The sequence below is a fragment of the Arachis hypogaea genome, chromosome 12, assembly GCF_003086295.3.
Source record: "Arachis hypogaea cultivar Tifrunner chromosome 12, arahy.Tifrunner.gnm2.J5K5, whole genome shotgun sequence".
NCBI classification, from domain to species: Eukaryota; Viridiplantae; Streptophyta; class Magnoliopsida; order Fabales; family Fabaceae; genus Arachis; species Arachis hypogaea.
In genome coordinates, this window is record NC_092047.1 from 38932755 (window position 1) to 38941397 (window position 8643).

Sequence of the window (8643 nt, forward strand, 5' to 3'; positions counted from 1 at the left end):
ATCCTTTTCTAAATCTTCTATAAAATCCTACATGACCCAAGAAACTCCTGACTGCCTTAACATTAGATGGTGGTGGTAATTTTTTAATTACCTCCACCTTTGCTCTATCAACCTCAATCCCCTTGCTTGAAATTCAGTGTCCAAGAATAATACCTTCTGTAACCATAAAATGACATTTTCCCAATTTAAAACAAGGTTTGATTTTTGACACCGTTTCAAGACTAGAGATAAATTCTTAAGACAGGATTCAAAAGAATTACCAAAAACAAAAAAATCATCCATAAATACCTCAATGAACTTTTCAACCATATCAAAAAAAATTGAAAGCATACACCTCTGAAAAGTTGCTGGAGCATTACAAAGTCCAAATGGCATTCTCCTATAAGCAAATACTCCAAAAGGGCATGTGAATGCTGTCTTCTCTTGATCTTGAGAGTCCACTGCAATTTGATTATATCCAGAATATCCATCTAGAAAATAATAAAAAGCATGACTAGCTAACCACTCAAGCATCTGATCAATGAAAGGCAAGAAGAAGTGATCCTTCCTTGTAGTAGTGTTGAGCCCCCTGTAGTCTATGCATATTCTCTATCCTGTGACTGTTCTTGTAGGAATTAGCTCATTCTTTTCATTCTTGATCACTGTCATCCCTCCTTTCTTGGGAACTACCTACACAGGACTTACCCAAGGGCTGTCAGAAATAGGATAAATAATGCTGGCTTCCCATAGTTTCATTACCTCTTTTTGGACTACCACTTTTATAGTTGGATTTAGTCTCCTTTGTGGTTGCACAACCGGTTTAGCGTCATCTTCAAAAAGGATCTTGTGCATATACTTGGTTGGATTAATCCCCTTTAAATCACCAATGGTCCATCCAAGAGCTATTTTATGCCTCCTGAGTACTGAGATAAGTGCCTCTTCCTCTCCAAGCTTCAAGGAAGAGCTAATAATCACTGAATATAAATCATTTTCACCTAAGAATACATATTTTAGAGAAGGAGGCAAGGGTTTGAGCTCAAGCTTAGGGAATTCCTCCTCCCTTTTAGGTGTGCTCATCACTTCCTTCTGGGGTGGTGAAAGTTGTTTAAATACTAAACTAGTAACCTAGGTTTACAAAAAATGAGTAAACTAAGATAGATAGTGCAGAAATCCACTTCTGGGGCCCACTTAGTGTGTGCTGGGGCTGAGACTTGAGCTTTACACGTGCCTAGGCTGTTTCCAGAGTTAAACGCCAGGTTGTAACCAGTTTCTGGCGTTTAACTCCAACTTGTAACTTGTTTCTGGCGTTTAACGCCAGAATACAATATGGAACTGGCGTTGAACGCCAGTTTACGTCGTTTATCCTTGGTGCGCGGAAATCGTGACGGTTCCATTCCTTGGTAATGACGCTAAAAACTCAATACGCACGTTCATAATCTTAGTTCTTTGTCACAACTTCACACAACTAACCAGCAAGTGCACTGGGTCGTCCAAGTAATAAACCTTACGTGAGTAAGGGTCGATCCCACGGAGATTGTCGGCTTGAAGCAAGCTATGGTCACCTTGTAAATCTCAGTCAGGCGGATTCAATTGATTATAGAGATTAAATAATTAAAAGATAAATATAAAATAAAGATAGTGATACTTATGTAATTCATTGGTGAGAATTTCAGATAAGCGTATAGAGATGCGTTCGTTCCTCCTGAACCTCTGCTTTCCTATTATCTTCATCCAATCATTCATACTCCCTTCTATGGCAAGCTGTATGTTAGGCATCACCGTTGTCAATGGCTACATCCTGTCCTCTCAGTGAAAATGGTCCAATACGCTGTCACTACATGGCTAATCATCTGTCGGTTCTCGATCATACTGGAATAGGATCTATTGATCCTTTTGCGTCTGTCACTACGCCCAGCACTCGCGAGTTTGAAGCTTGTCGCAGCCATCCCTTCCCAGATCCTACTCGGAATAACACAGATAAGGTTTAGACTTTTCGGATCACAAGAATGGCCGTCCATGGATTCTAACTTATACCACGAAGATTTTGATTAAGGAATCCCAGAGATACTCATTCAATCAAAGGTAGAACGGAAGTGGTTGTCAGGCACGCATTCATAGTTGGGAATGATGATGACTGTCACGATCATCACATTCATATTGAAGTGCGAATGAATATCTTAGAATCGGAATAAGCTTGAATTGAATAGAAAAATGATAGTACTTTGTATTAATTCATGAGGAACAGCAGAGCTCCACACCTTAATCTATGGTGTGTAGAAACTCTACCGTTGAAAATATATAAGTGATGAAGGTCCAGGCATGGCCGAGAGGCCAGCCCCCAAACGTGATCTAAAGATGAAACTAAAGATGTAAATACAATAGTAAAAAGTTCTATTTATGCTAAACTAGTTACTAGGGTTTACAGAAATGAGTAAATAATGCAGAAATCCACTCCTGGGGCCCACTTGGTGTGTGATTGGGCTGAGCATTGAGCTTTACATGTGTAGAGGCTTCTCTTGGAGTTGAACGCCAGTTTGTAACCTGTTTCTGGCGTTTAACTCCACTTTGCAACCTGTTTCTGGAGTTTAACTCCAGAATGCAGCATGGAACTGGCGTTGAACACCAGTTTACGTCGTCTAAACTCAGGCGAAGTATAGACTATTATATATTTCTGGAAATCCCTGGATGTCTACTTTCCAAATCAATTGAGTGCACGCCATTTAGAGTTCTGTAGCTCCAGAAAATCCTCTTTGAGTGCAGGGAGGTCAGAATCCAACAGCATCTGCAGTCCTTCTTCAACCTCTGAATCTTATTTTTGCTCAAGTCCCTCAATTTCAGTCAGAAAATACCTGAAATCATAGAAAAACACACAAGCTCATAGTAAAGTCCAGAAATGTGATTTTTATTTAAAAACTAATAAAAATATGCTAAAAACTAACTGAATTATACAGAAAACTAAGTAAAAACAATGCCAAAAAGCGTATAAATTATCCGCTCTTCACAACACCAAACTTAAATTGTTGCTTGTCCCCAAGCAAATGAAAATCAAATAGGATAAAAAGAAGAGAATATACTATAAATTCCAAAATATCAATGAAACTTAGTTCCAATCAGATGAGCGGGACTTGTAGCTTTTTGCCTTTTGAATAGTTTTGGCATCTCACTTTATCCATTGAAGTTCAGAATGATTGGCATCTATAGGAACTCAGAGTTCAGATAGTGTTATTGATTCTCCTAGTTCAGTGTGTTGATTCTTGTACACAGCTACTTTATGAGTCTTGGCCGTGGCCCTAAGCACTTTGTTTTCCAGTATTACCACCGGATACATAAATGCACAGACACATAACTGGGTGAACCTTTTCAGATTGTAACTCAGCTTTGCTAAAGTCCCCAATTAGAGGTGTCCAGGGTTCTTAAGCACACTCTTTTTTTTTGCTTTGGACCTTGACTTTAACCACTCAGTCTCAAATTTTCACTTGACACCTTCACGCCACAAGCACATGGTTAGGGACAGCTTGGTTTAGCCGCTTAGGCCAGGATTTTATTCCTTTAGGCCCTCCTATCCACTGATGCTCAAAGCCTTGGATCCTTTTTAATTACCCTTGCCTTTTGGTTTTAAGGGCTATTGGCTTTTTGCTCTTGCCTTTTGGTTTAAAGAGCTTTTGGCTTTTTCTGCTTACTTTTTTTCTTTTTCTTTCTTTTTTTGCTATTTTTTTTCTCTTTTTTTTCTGCAAGCTTTTGTATTCACTGCTTTTTCTTGCTTCAAGAATCATTTTTATGATTTTTTAGATTATCAAATAACATTTCTCCTTTTCATCATTCTTTTAAGAGCCAACATATTTAATATTCATAAACCACAATATCAAAAGACATATGCACTGTTCAAGCATTAGTTCAGAAAATAAAAAGTATTGTCACCACATCAAAATAATTAAACTAGTTTCAAGGATGAATTCGAAACCCTGTACTTCTTATTCTTTTGTTTTTAAAACAGTTTTCATTTAAGAGAGGTGATGGATTCATAGGACATTCATAGCTTTAAGACATAGACACTTAAACATAAATGATCATATAGTAAAGACACAAACATAATTAAACATGAAGCATGGAAACCGAAAACAGAAAATAAATAGACAAGGAGATTAAGGAATGAGTCCACCTTAGTGAGGGTGGCGTCTTCCTCTTCTTGAAGAACCAATGGTGCTTTTGAGCTCCTCTATGTTTCTTCCTTGCCTTTGTTGCTCCTCCTTCATGGCTTTTTAATCTTCTCTAATCTCATGGAGGATAATGGAGTGCTCTTGGTGCTCCACCCTTAGTTGTCCCATGTTGGAATTTAATTCTCCTAGGGAAGTGTTGATTTGCTCCCAATAATTTTGTGGAGGAAAGTTCATCCCTTGAGGCATCTCAGGGATTTCATGGTGAGGAATTTTCTCATGCTCATATTGAGGTCCATGATCTCTTATTTGCTCCATCCTTTTCTTAGTGATGGGCTTGTCCTCTTCAATGAAGATGTCTCCCTCTATGTCAATTCCAGCCGAATTGCAGAGGTGGCATATGAGGTGAGGAAAGGCTAACCTTGCCCAAGTGGAGGACTTGTCAGCCACCTTGTAAAGTTCTTGAGGTATAATCTCATGAACTTCCACCTCCTCTCTAATCATGATACTATGGATCATGATGGCCCAGTCTATAGTAACTTCAGACCGGTTACTAGTAGGAATGATTGAGCATTGAATGAACTCTAGCCATCCCCTAGCCACGGGCTTGAGGTCATGCCTTCTTAGTTGAACCAGCTTCCCTCTTGAGTCAATTTTCCATTGAGCTCCTTCCTCACATATGTCTATGAGGACTTGGTCCAACTTTTGATCAAAGTTGACCCTTCTTGTGTAGGGGCGTGCATTCTCTTCCATCATTGGCAAGTTGAACGCCAGCCTTACATTTTCTGGACTGAAATCTAAGTATTTCCCCTGAACCATGGTAAGCCAATGCTTTGGATTCGGGTTCACACTTTGATCATGGTTCATAGTGATCCATGCGTTTGCATAGAACTCTTGAACCATTAGGATCCCGACTTGTTGAATGGGGTTGGTAAAAACTTCCCAACCTCTTCTTTGGATCTCAAGTCGGATCTTCGGATACTCATTCTTTTTGAGCTTGAAAGGAACCTCAGGGATCACTTTCTTCTTGGCCATAACTTCATAGAAGTGGTCTTGATGGACCTTTGAGATGAATCTCTCCATCTCCCATGACTCAGAGGTGGAAGCAATTGCCTTCTATTTCCTCTTTCTAGAGGTTTCTCTGGCCTTAGGTGCCATAAATGGTTATGGAAAAACAAAAAGCTATGCTTTTACCACACCAAACTTAAAATGTTTGCTCGTTCCCGAGAAAAAGAAGAAGGAAAGTAATAGAAGAAGAAGAAAATGGAGGAGATGGGGGAAGAAGATGTATTTGGCCAAGGAGAAGAAGAGAGGGTTGTATTGTGTGAAAATAAAGAAGGAGTGAGGGGTTTATATAGGAGTGAGGGAGGTGTAGGGTTTGGCCATTAGGGTTGGGTTTGGGAGGGAAATTAGTTTGAATTTTGAAGGTACGTGGGGTTTATGGGGAAGAGAGGATGGATATGAGTGGTGAAGAAGTGATGGGAAAGAGTGATTGAGGTGATTGGTGAAGGGTATTTGGGGAAGAGAGTTATGAATAGGTGTGAAGAGGAGAGAAGAAAATATGGGGATCCTGTGGGGTCCACAGATCAAGTAGGGACAAGGACTTAGCATCCCTGCTCCAATTAGGCGTGTAAAATGCCTTTGCTGTGCAATCCTGGCGTTTAACGCCAGACTGCTGCCTGTTTCTGGCGTTAAACACCCAAATGTAGCTTGTTTCTGGAGTTTAACGCCAGGCAGATGCTTGTTTCTGGCGTTAAATGCCAGCTTGGTGCCTGTTTCTGGCGTTAAACGCCAGACAGATGCTTGTTTCTGGCGTTTAAACGGCAGACTGCTCTCCTCCAGGGTGTGCTATTTTCAATGCTATTTTTCATTCTGTTTTTGATTTTTCAATAGTTTTTGTGACTTCACATGATCATCAACCTAATAAAACACGAAATAACAAAAAGAAAATAAAATAGATATGATTAAATAACATTAGGTTGCCTCCCAACAAGCGCTTCTTTAATGTCAATAGCTTGACAGTGAGCTCTCATGGAGCCTCACAGATAATCAGAGCAAGGTTGGAACCTCCCAACACCAAACTTAGAGTTTGAATGTGGGGGTTCAACACCAAACTTAGAGTTTGGTTGTGGCCTCCCAACACCAAACTTAGAATTTGACTGTGGGGACTTTAGTTGACTCTGCAGTGAGAGAAGCTTTTTATGCTTCCTCTCCATGGTTACAGAAGGAGATCCTTGAGTTTTAAACATAAGGTTGTCCTCTTTCAGTTGAAGGATCAACTCTTCTCTGTCCACATCAATCACAGCTCTTGCTGTGGCTAGGAAGGGTCTTCCAAGGATGATGGATTCATCCTCTTCCTTCCTAGTGTCTAGGATTATGAAATCAGCAGGGATGTAAAGGCCTTCAACCTTTACTGACACGTCCTCTACTTGTCCATAAGCCTGTTTTCTTGAGTTGTCTGCCATCTCTAAAGAGATTCTGACAGCTTACACCTCAAAGATTTCAAGTTTCTCTATTACAGAGAGTGGCATTAAGTTTATTTCTGACCCCAGGTCACACAGAGCCTTCTCAAAGGTCATGGTGCCTATGGTACAGGGTATTAAGAATTTGCCAGGATCCTGTTTCTTTTGAGATAATTTCTGCCTATCCAATGCATTCAGTTCATTGGTGAGAAAGGGAGGTTCATCTTCCCAAATCTCATTACCAAATAATTTGGCATTCAACTTCATGATTGTACAAAGGTATTTAGCAACTTGCTCTTCAGTAATGTCTTCATCCTCTTCAGAGGAAGAATACTCATCAGAGCTCATGAAGGGCAGAAGGAGGTTCAATGGAATCTCTATGGTCTCTAGATGAGCCTCAGATTCCTTTGGTTCCTCAAAGGGATACTCCTTATTGGTCACTGGACGTCCCAGGAGGTCTTCCTCACTAGGATTCACGTCCTCCTCTTCCCTTGTAGGTTCGGCCATGATGGTCAAATCAATGGCCTTGCACTCTCTCTTTGGATTCTCTTCTGTATTGCTTGGGAGAGTACTAGGAGGAGTTTTAGTGACTCTTTTACTCAGCTGGTCCACTTGTGCCTCCAAATTTCTAATGGAGGACCTTGTTTCATTCATGAAACTCACAGTGGTCTTAGATAGATTAGAGACTATATTTGCTAAGCTAGATGGATTCTACTCAGAATTCTCTGTCTGTTGCTGAGTGGATAATGGAAAAGGCTTACTATTACTAAACCTATTTCTTCTACCATTATTAAAGCCTTGTTGAGGCTTCTATTGATCCTTACATGAGAAATTTGGATGATTTCTCCATGAGGGATTATAGGTGTTTCCATAGGGTTCACCCATGTAATTCACCTCTGCTATTGCAGGGTTTTCAGGATCATAAGCTTCTTCTTCAGAAGATGCCTCTTTAGTACTGTTGGATGATTCCTTCAATCCATTCAGACTCTGAGAGATCATATTGACTTGCTGAGTCAATATTTTATTTTGAGCCAATATGGCATTCAGAGTATCAATTTCAAGAACTCATTTCCTCTGAGGTGTCTCATTACTCACAGAATTTCTTTCAGAAGTGTACATGAACTGGTTATTTGCAACCATGTCAATGAGTTCTTGAGCTTCTGCAGGCGTTTTCTTTAGGTGAATGGATCCACCTGCAGAATGGTCTAATGACAGCAATGATAATTCAGACAGACCATCATAGAATATATCCAGGATGGTCCATTCTGAAAGTATGTCAGAAGGACACTTTTTGGTCAGTTCCTTGTATCTCTCCCAAGCTTCATAGAGGGATTCACCTTCCTTTTGTCTGAAAGTTTGAACATCCACTCTAAGCTTGCTAAGCTTTTGAGGAGGAAAGAACTTGGCTAAGAAAGCCGTGACCAGCTTATCCCAATAGTTTAGGCTGTCTTTAGGTTGAGAGTCCAACCATATTCTAGCTCTGTCTCTTACAGCAAATGGGAAAAGCATAAGCCTGTAGACCTCGGGATCAACCCCATTGGTCTTAATAGTATCACAGATCTGCAAGAATTCAGTTAAGAACTGAAAAGGATCTTCTGATGGAAGTCCATAAAACTTGCAGTTTTGTTGCATCAGAGAAACTAATTGAGGTTTCAGCTCAAAATTGTTTGCTCCGATGGCAGGGATTGAGATGCTTCTTCCATGTAAATTGGAATTTGGTGCAGTAAAGTCACCAAGCATCTTCCTTGCATTGTTATTATTTTCGACCATGTCTCCTTCTTTTTCAAAAATTTTTGTAAAGTCCTCTTCAGAGTGTTGTGTTTTAGCTTCTCTTAGCTTCCTCTTCAGAGTCCTTTCAGGTTCAGGATCAGCCTTAACAAGAATGTTCTTATCCTTGTTCCTGCTCATGAAAAAGAAGAAAACAGAAAAGAAAATATGGAATCCTCTATGTCACAGTATAGAGATTCCTTTATGTGAGTAGAAGATATGAATAGAAGAAGGAGAATTCAAACACAAGGGTGAGGAGTAGGTTCGAATTCTTGGGTGAA

General features: G+C 40.0%; 1 non-coding gene across 1 annotated transcript; it reads left to right on the forward strand.

Moving 5' to 3' along the window:
• The first annotated feature begins 7868 nt into the window (after positions 1-7868).
• On the forward strand, positions 7869-7972 carry LOC112731878 (small nucleolar RNA R71). The gene has a single exon (XR_003167631.1). It is a non-coding gene; the product is annotated as a small nucleolar RNA R71 (small nucleolar RNA).
• Positions 7973-8643: the final 671 nt, after the last annotated feature.